Raw genomic sequence first — 20456 nt, forward strand, 5'->3', positions numbered from 1 at the left:
GAGCTTTACTTTTTGCTGCTCATAAATATCTGATGGTTTAAATACCACTAATCACAAGATTCATTGCTTCCACTGGTGAAATGTATTTTTAGCTCAGAAACACATCTCATGCTAGGGATAGGTAGCTGTAAACTGGATCATAAAATAATGCCCCTATCACTTTTAATTGTTCAGTAATAATATTAATCATTATTAACTCATTTAATATTAATTTGGTTGTTATAAAATGCTTATATAGATCTTCTAAACTAATTAGCTTGACCTTGATTTTGAAGGGTAACCAGTGACTGTCTGGTGTTAAAGCTTGAATTGGAGCAGAAGGCAGACTGGGAGCAGATTCCTGAGCACCAAGTTCAGCTTTTCAAAATTTCCTTCCCACCCTTTGACAAGAACTTTGTTGGATAAATGCAACAGTGACCCGGTTTGCTGATTGTGTATGATTGTGTTTGAAAGGAAAAGGTTGTGTGGATCTTTTGTGCCTGTGGATCTCCTTAATTTCTGTTTGAGGTAGTTAAAACTTCTCCACTCTTCTGGGAGTAATAATGCTTGTGCATCAGCACAAGAATGTTTAATTAAGAGTGTCTGGGATACAAACATATGCTTTAACAGCAAGTTTAAACATAAAAAAAAATAAAGTGTATTTAAGATAAATTTCTTCAAAAAGGGCAACACTACACCAAGAGGGAGAGACAAATAATTCCCTGAAAAGATAGTGATTTAGTTTGTCCTACATGCAGGACATCATGACTTAAAAATTCATAAAAATTTCTGCCTAAGCTCTATTGTAAGTGAAAAAAAGACTGTGCATATCACTTCTTTTGCTGTGCCTTCCTTCTAATATTCTTATATATCTGTCTCTTACTAAGAGACGGTTTGAAAATGATGTTATTAAACTCTGAAAACGCTCTGCAAGTCATTGATCCCCCAGCAGCCATTTTTCTACAGGAAAGCCTGTCACAAGGATATGCACAGCCATTCTGTATACACAAACCACCTTAACACAGGAACTGACTCCCAGGTGCTCCTTAATGAAACCTTGAACTCCATCGCACCTGAGCTTTTATTAAATTCAGTGGAACAGTCAGGGAGGAGGTGAACCAGTGGTGAAAACACCAATCTCAGGTGCCCTACAGTCAGCTACTGACACTCCTGACATTTTCATTTAAAGTAAATATTTCTGGAGGGACAGAGATACGGTGGGTTTATAATATTTTTACTATTAATGCAGCTCCAAAACACCTTTTTTTTACCTGCAGATTATTTTATAGTGCATGATAAAACCACCATGTACATTTTAGAGTTGCAAGTTAAACAGTTTGTTTTCTTCCTGGGAATGCACCCCACTACCATCTGTATATTGCTAAGCTGGATCTCATGCATTTTTTAAAGCTCATTTTTCCAGGGTCATTTTATGGCTCAGAATTTAGTAATAATATGCATTTACTTTTCAACTTTCTTTGGATTCCTGAGCTAATTCTTAATCTGATGAAGTGCTTTCTTTCATTTTATAATTCAGAATTAACAACTTATTGACACCTTCCTACTTGAAAGAATTTGGGGTGTTAGAGTGTTTCTCCTTTTGACTTAAATTCACACAGAAACCTCTGTATTCATGGTACGAGTTGAAGGGAAAGTAAGAGATTCCATCTCAGCTGTGAGAGATCTGTCCAGATGTTCTCACAACTTGTAGTCATCTCTGAGCTCCCAAAAGCAGATATTCTGATCATTTTAGCAGCCAGGGAATGGAATCATCTAAACCATCCCAACTCCATTGATGTGACCATTTTAAATACAGAAAAACTGAGGTGCGGAAATACAGGAAATATAAGGCCCTTAATTTAAACATTTTGAGGCATTTTTACTCACCTTCTTAATCACAGATCAACAACTAAATAAAACCACTAAGGCTGGTTTTTAGTAGCCAGCATTCTAGCAGAAGTCTGGCTTGTGATTTTTATTTTTTTGTTCTGTTTTGTTTGGGTTTTTTCCCAAGAAAGAGTGATGATTTTGCTAAACTGGGCTTTTAATGCCGAAGCCAGTGACCCATCCTACACTGACAGACAGAGATGGATATTTTAAATACAATAGTTTGATTACCAGAATTTGACACAAACTAGAGAAGGTATTTTATCTTTTTCATACTCTTGATTATGCATTCTCCTTACTTTGGCATTTCTGATATATTTTCTGAGAATCAATTCCATCTCTTGTAAATGGTTCTCTCGAGAAATTCATAACTAGAGGCAGCAGAAATAAAAAATAAAGCCTACAATTAGGACAAAAATATTTTCCATTGTTGGCACAAAAAATAATCAAGATATGCAACATGGCCAGGCAAACCACTGTTTGAGTTTGTTCAGAAAAATGTCATGCTGTTTTGTCAAAAGTAGCACTTGTATCTCATGAAATTAGGCAAGATGTGCAGTCCAGGTTGTAGACAGTTGATAAATCGCTCATGTTCTTACCCAAATGAGTCTCAGGCTGAGAGCTATAGCCATTTTAAAATCAAGAAACAAGTGAAGATCATCTGCTAACAAATATAGATGCACCTCAAACCCATCTAAAAGCCAAACCTTCCCCTTCTGCCCAGAGACAGGAAAGAATTTTGAGCACAGTTGAAACAGGTATAGCACAATAGCAATTATTCCTGTTTGTTCATTACCAGGTTATGGCTGGAAATAATAATTGCACTGAAAGCAGTGACCACACAATGAATAGAGAACATTCCACAAGCAATGGCTGCTTAAGTATATTCCTGATTGCTTGTGGTCTGTGGAGGATAGAACCAAATTAATGAGTTTCTAGCCCCTTTCTCATTACCCAGGTAGGGCAATAGGTATCAAATCACACCAGAGGTTCACATCACCCATCACTGTTGTGCAAACTCAGGCTACATTGATGTAACTGATAAAATTTACTCACCACCTTCCCAGAAAGAGGGGTATGAGAGATCCTTGGTAGAAGGTACCTCCGTTCTATGTAAGGATTAGAAGAATGCAGGGGGGAAAATTACTTGACATTATATAGGGCTCACAATGTTACATGGCTCATTATATTTTCTCAAAATCCGGGTTATGCTTCTTGGCATCTCCTCAGACTTTATCAGATCAGAGATTCTGACTCTGTTCTGTTCATTTTCACTGCAGCCCAGATTTTTTCCTGTCACCACATGTACCATTGCTTTCCTGTTTTACACCTTTCTGTGGAAACTCCTCATTTCCATTTTGCACTTCTGTTCCCTGCCTTGCTTGAGAAAACCTTCATCTTTCATCCTACTATTGCAAACTGCTACAATTCTTTACTTGAGCTACTTGCAGGTGATTTTGACCACCACCAAGCCTCAACAGATGTACAGGCCCCAGACTAGATCTCTTCTGAAACCCACTATTGTGAGGTTTGGCTTCAGCACTGGCATTGTGACTGTAATATAAAAATCCATCTTATAGATCCTGTCAACATTTCCTCAAATCTAGGTGTTCTGATTTCCCTTTTCACCTACCTTTTATTTCCAAGGTGATACATTTCCCTATTTAGAACCTATCTGAGATTTCCCTCATTCTTGTTAAAATACCTAAAAAAAGAGGTGCACACCTAGGGTGTCCTTCCAGGAAAATTTAAAGAGAAAAATATGGTTTTTTGTTTTTTTTTTCCTAAGATGAGTTAATGCTATTAACAATTTTGTTGTTTCTGCTGCTGTGCTTCCCCCTTCTGTGCAAATACACACAGAGTTGCTTCTGTTATATAAAGAATACATAGAAGTAGTTTATTTTCTTCCAAATTAAATATTCTGAACATTTTTTTTTCTGGTGTTGTTTTCCCCTTCCCTGAAAACCCTTGCTGCTATTATTGTAGGCAACCTAGACTTGGTTGAAGAGAGATCACCTTGACAGAAACAAGAAGACTGAATTCAGACAGAAATTGCTGCAAAGAATAAATGCTATTTTCTGGAAATTTTTGGAAGGTATACAAGTAATATTCTGATGTAATCTATTTCCAGAAATCTTCTGCACTGTTTAAATCACTCCTTTCATGAATGTCTATGGCCAGGCAGATCATAATATTGTCAAAAGGTGTTCAAACAGGATTGTTATTTCAAATGTCCATGGATATTTTCTGAGCAAATGGATCCTTGAAAATTTGAGATCTTAGAGATATATGAAGACTGAACTCAGTATCCTGCAACCAGATTTTGATTGTTTAGAAGGAAACATGTGATAAATAAAGATAAATAATTGTAATTACTAATGGATATTATTTACCAAGGTACTATTATATTTGGAACAGTTTAATTTTTAATTGTTTAAACTTTTCTCATTCTTACTTATAAGAGTCTTTTTGTTAGAACTCTTTTTGGAATAAATGTTTAATATTTGACATCTGGCTGCCAAAACTGAAGATGTGTATTCTTTGCTTACAGTAGAGGTGGGAAATATTCCTCGCTGTGGCACTAGTATGAAGTTTGTTTTAAAACATGAAAGATCCTCTTAAGATTCCTGAAAAACGGAATTAAAATTTATTTTTAGATAATGCTGATTGTGATTGAAAACCACTTCATTGAATTACAGTAGAGAGAGATGAAGGACATCTTGCAGCAATGAAAATGGTTGCAAATTTAATTAAAACATTAAATTATTGTTGGAATAAAGGTCATAATCATAAAACGTAATTGAAGGAAGTACATTAGCATGTACCCTAAGGTATCCTTTCCATTTCAAAATATATATTACATATTTGACATTTAAAGAGGAAAGAGGTACCATTTTATCTGGATGGATGGACGGCGATGGGGAGAAGTGTTATACATAATACAGTTTAAGAGCCCAATTTTTCAAAAAATCATTTGCTCCTTGCATAGGTGCAACACACTATTTTTATGTCTCTGACTGAGGGAATTCACCTTATTTATTGAGCATCATGGACCTGCACAGAGCAGAGGACATGGTATCATATACTTAGACTTTTTCTATGTGGAAAGAGTGTAACTTTGCCCACAGCCTTCAGAGAGTACCCTGGTTTAACTCTGGTTATATTTATGCCATTTATCACTCCATTTTCTCTCCCTTGCAGCAGGTGAGGGAGAAAACACTGCATAGGGAGAGAAAGTAGAAGCTGCAAGAACATCTCTCCACAAAACCCTGCTCAAAGTACTCTGCTAATGCTGCTGCAGGTACAGCTGGCACCTCATCTCCTGGGAATCAATTTTTCTAAACAGAAAATACTCCAGAAGGGGATAAACCTTCTTGTTAACGATTTCTCCTAAACACTCAGCAGTAGTCTCTGAATTCAGATAAAGTGTTGCAAAATATTATCCATACCTTCCTGCATTCACTGCTATCTTTTGGAAAAAAAGAGAAGGTATTTCTGGTATTTTTGGAAATATCTCAGGTAAAATCAGAGCAAGTGCACTTAAAAAATTAATATACCTCTGTATAAATATTTTTTTCATATACATTTGGGAAGAAAGTCAGGATAGCCAAGCTGGATTTCATAAATCAGTGCTGCAGATTGAAATGCTTTATCGTAGGAAGTCATTCTACACTGTGGAAACAAAATAAGAATCGTGCATCAGTTTCTAATAAAGTAATTCTTAAGATTCTTAAATATTAAAGATTATTAAATATTAAAAGTTAAAGCAGAAATCCCCTAAATCTTCTTTAATGACCATCATTTTTCATTGCTGTTCCTCCAGACATTGCTCCAGTTGCCTTTTTCCTCCTCATCCTGACCTGTTGTGTCAAAGCCACGTGAGGAGCAGTAGAAGACTGCTTGGACTGTTTCTTTATTCAGAGATGATAGACTCTTCTAGCTATCATCTGACAGTTCAGGTTCATGCTAGAAAGCTAATGCCAAGAGAATTAGTAAAATACATTGTAAAACCCAGGGTTTATTCAAAGTTTATATCTACTTCTGTTATATTTTCGCTTTTTTTCTTTTTACTGCAAGTACTGAAGGCTTCTTTGCTCTCTCCTGCTTTACCTTTTCCTTGTTTGCCCATGCTCTCCTATATTCCTGCATTCCTTCAGTAGCAAAAATATTTAATAATGAAGTGAAAGTAGATGAATCAGAATTTGGAGAAGATATCAGATATTGCTTCTTAGAATTACGACATGAATTCTTGTTTCCCAATCAGAGGATTTCAAGATCCATACTCTTATTTTTTATTCTGTTATATCAAAGCTCCTTGTGAACCCTTCATTATTTCTTTTACAGAGAATTGTGACGTGACACCATGGGACAGAGATTTCAGTACCATTTGGATCTGCCTTGGGATCTCCAGGAGCCCTGGCATGTAGGTAAATCCTGGAATCTGTCTGTTTGGACACATGTCAGCTCTCAGCAAACACTTAACTGAGTCTGTAGAAACCCTCCATAATAATCTCACAGCCATTATCTTAATAGGGAGTTGTGATCTATTGTCTTAATTACTGGTCTAAATTAATCCATGTATTCTGAAAGGTAATAGAAAACATTCAGGATCATTTTATGACGCTTGTGCAGCTGCATCCTCCAGTGCTGTATTTTCTATAGATTACTCACTACTTCATCTCCCCTCCCTTACATGAACCATTAAAAAAAGAAAAAGAAAAAGAAATTTCAAAGGAATTCAGCATGAATTATTTATTACAATTTTTCTGCTTTAAAAGCTGAAGGAACTAGATTAATTGCATTGTATTTTTTAGTATTTGAAACATCAGAAAGAAATATAATAGGAAAATTAATATTTGACATTTGTGTCCATTAATGAAATTGGAAGGGATTTCCAGTTTACTGATAAGGCACTTCTGAAGACCTATTTAGAGTTCCAGCCTGAGCATGACACTGATGAAAGAGGTGAAGGAAAAAATATAAATAGACCAAATGAAAAGTAGTAGAAAGCAGAAATATTTAGAGCACAGGGGGCTAAAATGGCACTGGATGACTGCAATAATTTCAGGGAATAAGGAAAAAATGAGAACTGCCTGAGAAGAAGCTATATATTTTAGGAACTAAACCAAACTTGAAATTAAGACTGAGGCATTGCTACATTTCTGTTGCTCAAATAAGCAGAAGATTTTCTCTGGTAAATGGTTTAGGTTTTTATTTTTCTGCTTCCCAGCACCCTAAAACTGTTCATTATCACCACATCAAAAAAGACAGAGGTATTCTAGAATATATGAGACACAAAAACAAAAATGTGTAGAATTTGTTCAATTGTTCTTTTGCCAATTACTGACAAAATCTAAATGTAGCTTATTGCTAAGTGAGGGAAGGGTTGTTCTTAATTACAACAGTCAAAGTTACTTTTCCATTATAAGCTATATGGTTTTATACCTTTCCTATCTATTTTCTCTGAATCAATCAGTACAAAAACAAGCTTGTGGTAATCGGAACGGTCTCATGGGAGCTGCTGAAACAAATTGACAAAACTGAGGGACATTTACCATTTAGAGATTAGCAGCACAAGAATTCAAAATTCCTATCACTTACTTTAACATGAAAAAAAACTCTCAGCCTACAAAGAGTTTAGGAAAAAAAAAGGAAACAGGATGAGTCTCCTAATCTGTTTATTTTTGACCACTTTTGTGGGTTCTTATCTGTGTCAGTTTTTTATGTCACTAAAAAATTTATGCAGTTTAAAAGTTTTCTATTTTGAATTATTGGCATTGCTCCATTCCATTTGAGTTACATAAACAGATCACAGCTCATCACCAGCTGTCAAACCCAGCTGGTTCTTATGATATTAGGCCAATTTTTCGAATTTCAAATGCACATCATCCATAATTACCAAATACCTAATTTCCAATCCATTCATTTGAATTGGAGGCATAAAACTACTGCCAGGCCCTTTGTTGAGCCAGGAAAGCTGAACAGCCCATAGGAAAATTAGAAGTAAGAGATGCAAAGACTGGCAAAACAGCAAACCAGATACACTTCTACTTGTTGTTTGGAAGTACTTCTTAAAGCTGCTCAGAACTCACATGAAAGCCACAATATCAAATAAAGTGGTAGTGAAAATAAACAGATAAGGAAAAGGAGAAATCTGGTAGCACACAGGGAAAATGAGGCAGTGCTGCTGTTTCAGTGTGGCTTCAGTGAAATGAATTCAGTTTACATCTTAGAAGCCTTGCAAGGCTGCAGTGAAGCATTTAATGTAATACAGAGGCTTCTGAATGCTGGCAGAGAAAAAATCACAATACCTTGAAAAGCAATGTCATTATCTCAAAATTTACAGTGATTAAAATTTTTCCAAGCTTTTTATTTTCCCTTTCTCGTCAGTAGATTTTTCCCTTCTAACTGATGGATCATTTTCAGTCCGTTGTTAAACAGCTTTATCAAATGAAGGCTGGGTGGCTCTGTAATGAGAACACATCCAATAAAAATGCTTTCAATTACATTTTTAAACTGCAAAATATGAAATTACTGCTGTATGAGGATACTCCATTGAAAATTCCAGGATTACAAGAGAGGTCATTATGTTTCTCTGCTACATGGCTTTGAAGTATAATATCAGGGTGTCACCTTAAATATGATTCATTGAAAATGTTACAGTGAGCAAACCAATTTTTCATTTCTAGAGCCCTGCAATCAATGAAAGAGTTCATACAAAGCAAGAAAGAGTGTAAACTTTAATTTCTTTATTTCATTCACTACTAGAACTTTTGGATGATAAAATAGAAGATTTTTTAAAAAAATGTGATCTAGTTTTCACTATAACTGTGATTTATTGAATTCTTATATTTCTCCTGTTGCAGTTATATCCATAAGTGCCACTTCCTTTCATCTTTTGGTTCTCATTCACAAGCTAACATTGGGCTGATAGAGAACTGATGGAGTTGCAGGAGATCCAAGTTTAGCTCCTTTTTTTGTCATTCCCATGATGCCTTTCAGAAATTTATGTTCCAATGTAGTTAAGTTCCATTTGCAAAAGACATTTCGATACTCAGAAAGCAGTGGAGCATAAGTGCTGAATCACCTGGTTTTAGAAACCTTACCCAAATCTCTCTGTGGTAAAATTCCCAATTTCTGAACTCAGTCCTTCTTAATAGACAGGATTAAACATTTTTCAAAGAAGCCATGTTTAGCACAAGTCACTTTTTTATAAGAAAACACCAAACCTCAGACCTTTCCTATCAGCATTAATTTTACCTACCTGAATATCACAGACCTATAAATAAAGTTGCTTAGGGCAACACAACAGTTGTGTTCACTAGAAAAAGCCATGTGTGCAGTTTCCAAAGTAGGGAAGGTGGGAGTTGTTTCCTGCAGTATCACCCAGAGCACCCCAATCTCAGGATGGACATGAGGTCCTCCAGCAGTTTATTCCCTGGGCACGAGTGGTGTCCTGTCAGGAACGAAAGGCTTGTGCCATGCACGAGGTTCAGATCATCAGTGGCTGGGAAAGAGAAGCAGTAAAGTGAATTTCATTACCAACAAACAAAAATTGTGACTACAGTTCCATAAAAAAGGAGCACCAGATCAAGCATTAGGCCACTCAGTAAAATGTGTGCACAGGACCAGCAGGATTCCTCTGTGTGGGAAATCAGAGCTCTCCTCAGTCCCTCTGGCTTTGGAGTAGGTACCACAGAGCCTGATTGCTCCACCAGCACACACAGATGGAGGGAATCTCACCTTTCAAGCATCAGCTCAGTGCAATTTTTAAGAGCATATTTTGCTTTTTACACATTTTTGTGGTATCACAGAACACTGTATTCCTGCTGGCAGATGGAATGCATGGTTCATCAGAATTAAGTTAACTTTCAAGAGTAACTCTGTTTCTCTCTCCCACTGGCAGATCCTGCCTAAGAACAATATGCCTCTCTTTAAGGCTGCATAAGGCCAAAATCTCAGGTAACAGGCCCTCTGATTCCTGCACTCTTGCACATGTTCAAGGGATGTTTTTTGTGGCATTTACTCTTCTAGTCTGCACAAAAAACATGACATGATATTTAGATTCCAAACAATTTTTACTTATTTCCTGCTTGATTTGTATTATACATTAAGGATTGCTGCATAATGATTTGCTTTTTGTTGTTCATTGAGCAACTCAGCTTCCAGCTGCGATAATGGAAACATCTGTCCCCTTCCTGGTGCTAACGTGGGAGGCCATATGGGCACTGAGAAATTCACGGTACGAGAACTGCATGTTAATGATTAGCAACTTCCCTTCTAGCACAAAGGGGTTTCTTGATGATATGAGATGTGATGGAATAAAATACCAGAAAAATTCAGGTTGGCTCTCTGGAGGTTACATAGTCAAAGCAAAGCTGGCTAGATCAGGTTGCTCACAGCCTGGTACAGTCATAGTCCAGGTAATGATCAAATGTGGATGAACCTGCCTAAAACTGAAGAGGAATAACTCTGTCAGTCCCCCTCAGACCATGTATCGCTATCCAATCAATCTATTCATATACATAAAGGAGTATTAAGCATGACTTCAAATGTTTCTTGCTCCTTAACATTAAAAAAATGTATTTGAGTAGTTCCAGATATTGACTGCACAAAACGGGGATTGTGTCAATATTCATAAACACCTGAAGAGAGGAGGCAAATTGAAAACAGGGAATAATGGGATTTTTTTTAAGCCAGCATGCCAAAGCTGCAAGGAAGTGGTACCTGTGCAAAGATATTTACAATTAGGAGTACAAACTAAGTAAAAATGCCCGTGATTGCTCTGACCTTCAACTTATTACATTACTGAATATGAAGGTAATTACCTTCATATTCTTCAATATAAAATAAACACGTTTTAATTATATTTATGCACAAATGCATCTAAAGTTTGGATAAACATTCTTGAATAAATGAAAAACCCAATGAACACCAGACTTCATAACAAAAACACTGACAGAAGATTTAATTGTGGCTTTGAGAGTGGTTCTGATTCAACATCATCCCTCCTAGCATAAGTTTTAAGTTAGATTTGATTATAATGATTATAACTTTTACGTGAAGCAATCACATGACCGACAATTGCATGGAGGAGAGAATGGAAACCTAGCAACATGGAAATTCCTGTTGTTACAGATGGACCTTTGCAAAAATTATCATCTGTTTGAAAGCTTTGCCTTTAGTATTTGATGTGAGCTGTAATTCAACTCAGTGAAGGGCCATTTCAGTCCTCTATGCCTATAGTCAAGAGAGGTGTTGTGGTGTTCAGGCACCTCGTGGATCAAACCCACCATTTCTGAAAGATTTGGCAGGGGTTTTGTGAAGTCATTTCTTAAATGATCCTGAATTTGACATTTTTGACGCTCTCCCTGACTTTGCTATTTTTCTTTACCTGTCCATGTCTCGCTGATAGCATTGCCTTGGTGTGCAATATTCCTCACAGAGTTGATTTGCTGCCAACAGGGAATTCTACAGCATGTGAAAGGATGGAACTGTCATACATCATTTCAAACATTATAAATCCAGTTTTAAAAGGATTCCTAACTTTGATTTTAGGTGCTTGTCTCTAATTTTCCAAAGTGGTAACTACTTTTGCTCCTACAAGTACCACAAGTACTACACCACCAACTGTTGCAAGTGCTTTTGGTGTATGTTACTACTTATAAAATAGTTTTAATCCAGAATTTCTCTTCTCTGCTTTTGATGCTGTCTGAATATTAAGCATAGAGATAACAGGCTGCTTACAGGTCAAATCAGATATCCTTTCAGTGTATTGGGTTTCCAATATTTTTATCTTGGAAGACTGAATAGCAGAGTGCAGGGCATGTGGGACAGCAGTACAGATAATTCCCAGTGTGTCTACTTTTCAAGGCTCACAGTTCTCATGTACCCCATTTCCTTGAATAATTAAAATCATGAAAATGTAAAAATATCCTATTTACAATTATGTTCTGAGAATCCCACCTTATGTCACTCTTCTGCTGTGATCTGTTTTGGGAGAAGAATATAAATTAAACCTATTTATATGGCTTTAAATTTTTGTAATTTCTTTATGAGGCAACATGAGTTCTGCAGACCATGAAAATGTGCCTAATTTTTTTTTAAGGATTCAGTTAAACTGAGCCTGGAGATATCAAAAACCACCACCTTTGCCTATAAAATAAAGGTCAAAATATCATAGATAAAAAATTCTCCAGAATACACAGTTTCAACTATGTCTTATTTATAGTTACATTTACATTTATTCACTGATCAGATTTTCAGTGGAGTCTAGGAAAACTAGACACTTGCCATGATAAGAAGCAATTACCAAATCACTTTCAGGTTAAATGTTTTTATCCAAATGTCAGGGAGAAGTTTACTCAGTTATTTTTATGCCATGTTATTTTTATATACACGGCCATGGATTATTCAGCACACACACAGAAACTGATAAATTGAGCACTTACTTACCAGATTGTACAGCACTGCAGAAAATCAGATGGTTTAATTCAAATTCTTTAAAAGTACATCAAGTCTAACAAAATCATTCTACTTTTCCCATTAATATAATATTATTACATTTTATCCTCCCCGGCTCGACAGTTTTCCATGATAAAAGAGATCTTTCCAGCAATAAAGCACACTCCTTCTGTGTAATTAACAGGGCCAAGAATTTTCTAACAAGGCTACAAAAATCAATTAATGATAAAGAAAATGTTTTGTCCCACTCAGATTTTCTTCTCAAACACACTTCAGTTTTGTGCCCTTTTGTCCAGCAGAGGTGAGAGAGCCATTCAGGCTGTTTAAAATCAAGAAGCTTCCTCACAGTCAGATTAAATGTGTGCAACAAGGGCCTCATATAGGAAAGTAAAACTAGGTCTGCATATCATTATATGATTACAAAATAGAACTTGGAAAATATGGTTTCTGATATTCATTTTCTGCTATTCTTCTCCAGAGGATGATGTTAGCAACCAGAAAATACAGGTTTTTTTCAGCAAAGTTGCAATTAAAAACATAAAGAGAGGCCAGTACTACCCAGCTGGGAGGTCAAGGAACACAAACTCAGTGTGGCCTTGTCCTTTCTGCCTTTTGAATGAGCCCCTTTCTGCCTTTTGAATGGCAGCACTCTGTTGTGCTGAGGATTGTAAGGACATGCTTTCCATGATGTTTTCCACCAGCTTTGTTTCCTGGCTCCTTCTCTGGAAACTGTCCAGCTGGTTTATTTGTGGGCCCTACAGGAAATTTTCCCAGAATCCAACGGAGGTTTTGCTTTTGAGGAGGTTGTGTTACTGCAGAGAAAACAGGCACAAAAAGGGGAGCAAAGATATAAATGTTGTTTGACAACAAAGACACTCTCTGATACAAAGTGCTTCCAACTTGTCTGTTATATTCAGCATCCAAATTCCCACTGCCTTGGAATTACCAATTAAAATTCACTTGTATTAATAAATCTTCCCGAAAACACATGACAGCAAATGTTCCACACCTATATCTGGCCTAATAAACAAAATGATAAGCTGTGCAAAATAAATACTCTTGGTGGCTTTCACTGGGTTTTGTACTCAACAGTCTCCTTTCTGACATTAATATTGTGTAGCTCTATTTAAGTGGGCAGTAATCCATGCTGCCTGACTGTTCTTTCCTCACTTTTGGTAGTCACTACCTCTGCCTTGCATTGTGCAGCTTCTGTTATCTCCAGAGCATGTCCTTTGGGGCTGGCAGCCTCAGGGACCTGAAACAAAGGTCTTTTGAGACAAAATTGCACGTTACAGTGACACATTCTCATCACAGATGTGTTCAGTGTAATTTTCTGCTGGAGATGGCATCTTCTAGGAGTCTAAATTACGGTTTTGTTCAGCCTTATCCCCATCTCTGTATTTCAGCAAGTCCTTTGTGACTCTGATATCCACTCCTACCTAGTGCCAGTAATCTTGCTCTCAGTTTCCAGCTAAATAAGGCATCAGCAGGTGTGTCAACCCATGCTTCACCGGTGCCATCTCATCATTTTGCAGAGCCAAGTACAGACTGGTGTCTCATTCCACCACCACCCTTACAGGCACTTTGTTATTTTGACACCCTTTTCTACCAGGCTCTTGGGAAAGAGGATAACAAACCAGGGGCCCCATGTCTAAACCCATATTTCACTGTGAACTGCTTCTTAAACAGCGGCCTGCTGACAGAAATTACTGTGTCTGATATGTCCAGTGAAACAGATTTGGTGTGCGTGATGTTCTGTGCAACTGCACTTTCTTTTTCTGAAACTATTTCAAAGGAACTGGGGTAAGAGTTGGGGGCAAACACTCACATTTGCCCATTAATTGTAAACTAATCTCTGTGCTCTGTTGGTTTTGCTGTGTCAGCAGTGTGGATTGTCTTTATGATTTGGCCTCCATTTCTGGCACATGCAGTAGGCCTTGACAACTTCCTCACTATCCTCTTACTCCTGAGCCCATGGTATAAATTATCTCTATCTCTTCTCTTCATTTATTTCCATTCTTAAATGCCTTTTTTTGTGGCATTATAAAGTTTTCAAGCTGCTTTATGAATCACTGTCATTTAAGCACTGTTCCCCTTTCCCTCCAGAGGAAGTGGGAGCCTCCTATTGATTAACTGTGTAAGCTGGAAAATTGCTCTCCTGCCCTCTCTGTGCTAATAACCTAAATTGCTTTCTGCAGGATCTCATCCTGGTAGTACAGCTTCAGCAACCACTCTCTATCTTTTGGATAAGACCAGTTAAGAATTTTAAATTAAACTGATTTTCTCACTCTGAACTTGCCCTTGCACAGAGCTACCGAATGCCTTGCACAAGTCTGTCTGAAATCCTTAAATCTCTCCTAGATTTATATTCCCTTTGCAAATCATGTCTGCAACTGCAAAACAAAACCAAAACAATGGAAATGACAAAAGGTCCTCTCTGTTTCAAGTGGGGTTTGTGAGGCACCACTTGGCAACAGCAGCAGGTGGAACCCACATAAGGACAGGTGCTGGAGTTTGTACATGGAGCCAAGCGAGCCCTGATCCTCACTCCGAGTGTATTAATCACTGGATTTGACAGTAATGGGATTTCTGCCAATATTCTCCGCTTTTCATTGTACTGTTGTGAGCTTATCAGCTCCTGAAGGTGCCCAACAGCAGCTTCAGCTTGTACTTGCTAACACTGTATTTAAAATCTGATTCTAGCCTTTCAGCTTTTTCAAATTAGCATCTCATTTGGACAAAGGGAAAAAAAAAAAAGGCACACACATCTCACATACTTACCATTCAAAAAATCTTTCCACCCATTACCCGGAAAACTGGGCACTCTTGATGTGGCCTTATCATCATTAAACACTAAATCAGCTTTGAAGTTACAGCTTTGGATCTTTTGAAACTGCTAAGGGGCTGATTCATATTGTTTCATTTTCTTTCAGACCAAAATGTGACTCGTACAGCCATGAATTCTCTCTGTGCCCTATGCCAGGTCAGGCAGGATTCTGGGCTACATAAAAATAAAAAAAAGAAAGAGGCTTTGAATGTAGCCTGAAGTTTCACTAAGACATAAATTAGATATGTTTCTATTTTCTGTTTAAAGTAGAAAATATTCATATAAACCAGGAAAATCAGAATAGAAATAAGCACAAGTTTATAAAGAACTAACTAACTAACTGCATGTTTTTAAAGTTGCAGGAGCAGCAAGCATAAATATGGGCTTCTTGTCAGAGCCTTTCTAGTTTTAATGTGTCTGAGTTGGAAAAACATTTAGTTTGTCTATTTATTTCTCATTCAATTGATTATTTTATAACATCAATGTGTATATGCATAACTATACATTTATTGATTTAAGTCTTTAATAGTCCTCCTGTTATACGCCAGTGCAAAAGTTTTCTTATAATTTTTTGTCTTTGAGGAGTTTCTAGCAAGGCAGAGCTTGAAAAGTTGCCATGGTGGATTTTTATTTTATCCCATGTGAGGAAAATTGGAAAGACATGAAGTTCCTGCTGCAAAGCGGTTAAATGGCTTTTCTGAACTAATTCCAGACTTGAGGAAGGACTCAACTTTTGAGGAAGGGTTTAACTTTTAAAATTGTGTTATATGGTCTAAGAGATATTACTTTCATCTCCAAACTTTGTCTCCCCTACATTCTTTACACCACTAGAGCTACAGTGAAGCAACCTATAATTTAAACAATTTAGGATATGAGTTCTCTTCTCCTCTTCTATTCCCACTATAATAACAGCCTATGTAACTTTACTTACGAGATTCTAAAATTAATTAAAAACCTGCATAACTCTTCAAATACAGGTTCTGGAGTGCTCAACACTGCTAGATATAAGCATGTCTAATATATAAGTAGGTTACAATCTGATTGAACAAGTAAAAAGTTGTTCCTTATATGAGTATTTAAGTGGAAAGCTGGGAGTTCAGATCTCTAACACTCCATATCTTTATTCACGTGTGAATAAATTATTCCAAGGCAAAAGGCTTTGCCACGTGAATAAGAGTTGTAAAATGAGGCTTAACCTTTCTCTTCCTTGTGCATTTTGTTAACTGACAATTTTACTTCCAAGGATTAAACTTCCAAAAACCATTATGTAAAAGCTGCTTGAGTCCCCTTTTAGTACCTTTGTGTCCACAGCAAGTCTGGTACTTCAGGACAGTGTAATTAATGCTTCCTGGAAATGTAATAAGGTGGATTTTTACAGAGTTTTGATCGTGTCTTGTGCTTTTGCGACTGTGGAGATGTGTTGTGTGATCTCTGTCACTCAATATTTATTACCAAGAGTATTCCAAATTTGCAGATGGTAATTCCCTCTCCTCAGCAAGTGAAAACTAGAATAATAAAAGAGAGTGTCATCTCACTTGATACATTTTTTCCTGGATTTGTCTTGCTCATGGAAAATTTTAAGAGGTAGATTCCACCTTCTGAATTAGTACGGAAGATAATCAGTGAGAGGTGTGGTTTAGGTCATGTTAAGGCAATGTGAGGTTTATGTAACAAGTGAAAAATGCATAAATATTTTCTCTTGAAATAAAATCAAAATATTACAGTTGGGAGGCTTAACCAACAACAAAGCTGAGGGTAATACCATCAAGCAATCAACTCAGAAAAGTGCTGGTTTGCATGACACCAAGACGAATTTCTCCCTCAAATGGGGAAAGCAGCCAGCTGCCTTTGGGTCACTAAGTTACAGTGATTGTGCTGCTAATGGAACTGAGCATCTACTCCAGCTTCTTCCCATCCTCAGACACCAAAAAAGTCAAAGCACTGTGGTAAAAGTCTGTCTTAGATATTGAATACTCTCGTACACAACACAGCAGGCAGCTCCCCTGGTGTGATTCTCCTCTCTTATTTCCTTCCTGCTCACACAAAAAAGGACAGTATTAGTTTTAAATAATTTATTTCATTTGTTGTATTCAAGAGGTTTTTGACTGTGTGTACAATTCAGAGCAATTTAAATCTGTGTGTCCTACTTTAGTCTGCAAACACCTGCTGTTGAGATGAGCTTAGGAGTGCTGCAAGAGCACAGGCTCCAGAGCCTCCTGCTGTACCCCGCGAGCCGATTCTCCCTGAAATCCCTCCCAACACTGCCGAGACAGACATTTGCTCACTTTGTGAGGCAGCATCAGTGTCATTTGCTAAAAATGATGAGTAATGGATTGACAATAAGGTAGATGTTGGCTCCTGGTTGCAGAATAACAAGGAGCCCTCACATCCCATTCCTTTCTGCGTTAAAACTATTCCAAGCTCATCCTGCTGTAATATGACCGGTTTACTGACTGCTCACTGTAAAAGTTTAAAAGCAGTGAGGCCTTCCTGAGGGATTCAATACATGTAATGTGTTTGGAGAATGTAAAATTAACATAAAAAGTGAGCTTTCCACTATGAGATCAGATGCTGGCAGTGACAGCTTCTAAAGGTGCTGCCTCTTTCCTGAGATGGCATTTCAAATGGGAATACATTGAAAATGAAATGCACAAAAGCTTGCTGAAAAAATAAATCCAACTTCAATTTTAGATCCTCGTGCTCCCTATGCTTCTTTTTTGAGAAATTAAATCTTCAGTGAAGTATTTATACCTGCAGATGAAAATACATCTGATTTGTCATAAAATCATTAATGAATACCCAACACCACGTGCTCTGCCTGGATAAAACTGATCTGCTGGCTTGTGAGTCCATGTGATGGATTTTCACTTGGGTAGCTTCAAAAACATTTGGGAATGCGTTTTCCTCTTCCTCTTTCAAGTTCCCTCTTCCTGCAGCTTTTTGTTTCTTGTGAGCCACACAGACCCAAAAGCCGATTAAAGACTGTGAGTCAGAGCGTTCCTTTCAGGATTTCTTAGCCAAGAACCAGCAATGGAGAAAATAATTTGCATGGGTTTCTAGTCTATGAAACATCATTCTGCCCCTTTGAATTCTGAAACACAAAGACAGAGGATTTTAATTCACCTGCATGGTCCTGTCCTTTGAGCTTGTTTAGGTAAATTGACTTTGTGTAATGAAATTTTCATTGCTTCTGTGAATAAACGGAATAATATATTTTAAAAATCATTGCCTACAGGAGAATTGCTCCTTTTCTAGTTACAGATTATATCGAGGAGTAGTATCACAAACCAAATAAACACCAGATAACCAGGACTGCATTTTTAAAGGGCAGTTCTTAGAGATGAATTTATGTCCAGTGGGAAGGGCTGCCTGAGCAGAAATCCCAGTTGAGCAGGGTAGGAGTTCGGGCACACAGCAGCTTGTCCATCTGGCCTTCTCCTCTGCCCAGTGAGTGCAACTATCTCCTGCTGCACCAAGGCTCCTGCCATTATTCCACACATGCCAGGGAGGAGAGGAGAGGAGAGAATCCTTTTCCTGTACAAATAAGGCAGCTGAGAGAGATTAAGGGAATGTTTCATGCACTCCCAGGTTTTTTTTGTGGCCCTGCCGTGGTGCTGTTGCTCTGCATCCCTGGTGAATTGATGCTACAGCCCTGAGCACTTCAGAACTGCAAAGCACTGGTGATAATGACATTCAGCGCTGCAAAAAGCTCTGCCTCCCACTGCACTTCTACACATTAAAAAGGAAGGGGAAAAAAGGCCTCCACAAATGCTAGGCTCCAGTGTCAGGTCTGAATCATTAATGAGAAGCAGCAGATTCAGTTTCTCCTTGAGTGCAAAATTTATTGCAGCCTGAATTGTTGTACCTTGCGCTGGTGCGTGCACAGTGTTCTGTTTGTTTCTGTCCAGGTCACTGATTTTGCCTGGAAGATTGAGTGCCATTTGATAGGTGAATTTGTGGGTTCTGGATACACTCTCAGCTATAGAAGCAGAGGACAATTGCCATTATTTCTCAGTCCCTTTTCCTCTGGTGGCACAATATGCAATTATGTGCTTGGTTTCAGGGTGAACCTGTTCACACTGGAGTCCCACCTGCGGGAGAGCAGCAGATGAGAGGATATGGTCTCAACTTCTGTCTCTACCACCCCTTACCTAAAGAGTATAATAGCTACATATGGTTTTGTGAGACTTACTCCTCAGTCCATATGGAGAAACTTCTGAGCATGTGTTTACACACAAAACCACGCTTTCCTCGGGGCTGTGAGGGAGACTTTTCAGGATAACTGCCTGTCCAGATCACACTTCTTTGCCAAAACAGATGTCGTAATGTGTCTTTCCTGCAGCAGGTTTTTCTCTTAACAGCAATTCACTCACTCTCCCAGTGAATGCCTCCACATTCATTAAATAAATATCTCAACATCATGTAAATTACTTTAAAGAAAATGAACTACAAACCTCACTCATCTTCTCATGGTAGTCTTTGGTTCAGAAAGCAGAGTGGCCCATGGATTCCAGGAACACTTGCATAGTTCATTGTGCATCCTACTTATCGAAGGATGCAGCTCTTGTTCTCACACTGTTACAGGTAAGGTCACTTGGATTACCATGGATTTGCTTCCAGAAAAAGTGAAAATCTGGTGAAGTATCTTACATGGATAGACAAAATTCATCTGCCTGGCAAGATCTCATTCTGCTTCTTTGCACTGCATAATATTGAGTTTACTTTTTACAGTTGAATGCTATCTAATAGACACTGTTTAAATGAAAATGGTGCCAATTATTCAATATACTAACAGTATTCCAATAGTCTGAGGGAACTAACCAAGAATAATTTGTGCTGGACATTTTGCAGAAGTTAGTGAAGCCAGTATTTTCCTTGAAAAGCATCAAAGATAAAGCTAATGATAATATTTACATTATTAACAACTTCCTCTTGTTTTCTACAAGCACGATGTAGATGTTTGGCTTCACACCTGTTCCTCCTGCATGAAAACCTGGAACTCATATATATTTGCTTAATGATGACTGGAAAACTGAAAATGAAATGAGGCAAGTAAATGTCCTGCTTGTTTCTTACAACTCACTGTGCAGACAAGACAAGCTGCAGTTTGCAGTACTTTATCTCTCTTTTACACAACCTTGTCTTTAATTGTGCCTCATTAAATAGCAATACAACACTGAACTGATACCATGCACGAGCGCTTCTCTATCACCTGTTTGGGCTGATCCTCTGTAGCTAAACTGTCTAAACTCTGCCAGTGTTCTCCAAGGAGCACAGCAAGCAGGAATGCTCCAAGGCT

Source organism: Poecile atricapillus, chromosome 4 (genome assembly GCF_030490865.1).
Source record: "Poecile atricapillus isolate bPoeAtr1 chromosome 4, bPoeAtr1.hap1, whole genome shotgun sequence".
In the NCBI taxonomy this organism is placed as follows: domain Eukaryota; kingdom Metazoa; phylum Chordata; class Aves; order Passeriformes; family Paridae; genus Poecile; species Poecile atricapillus.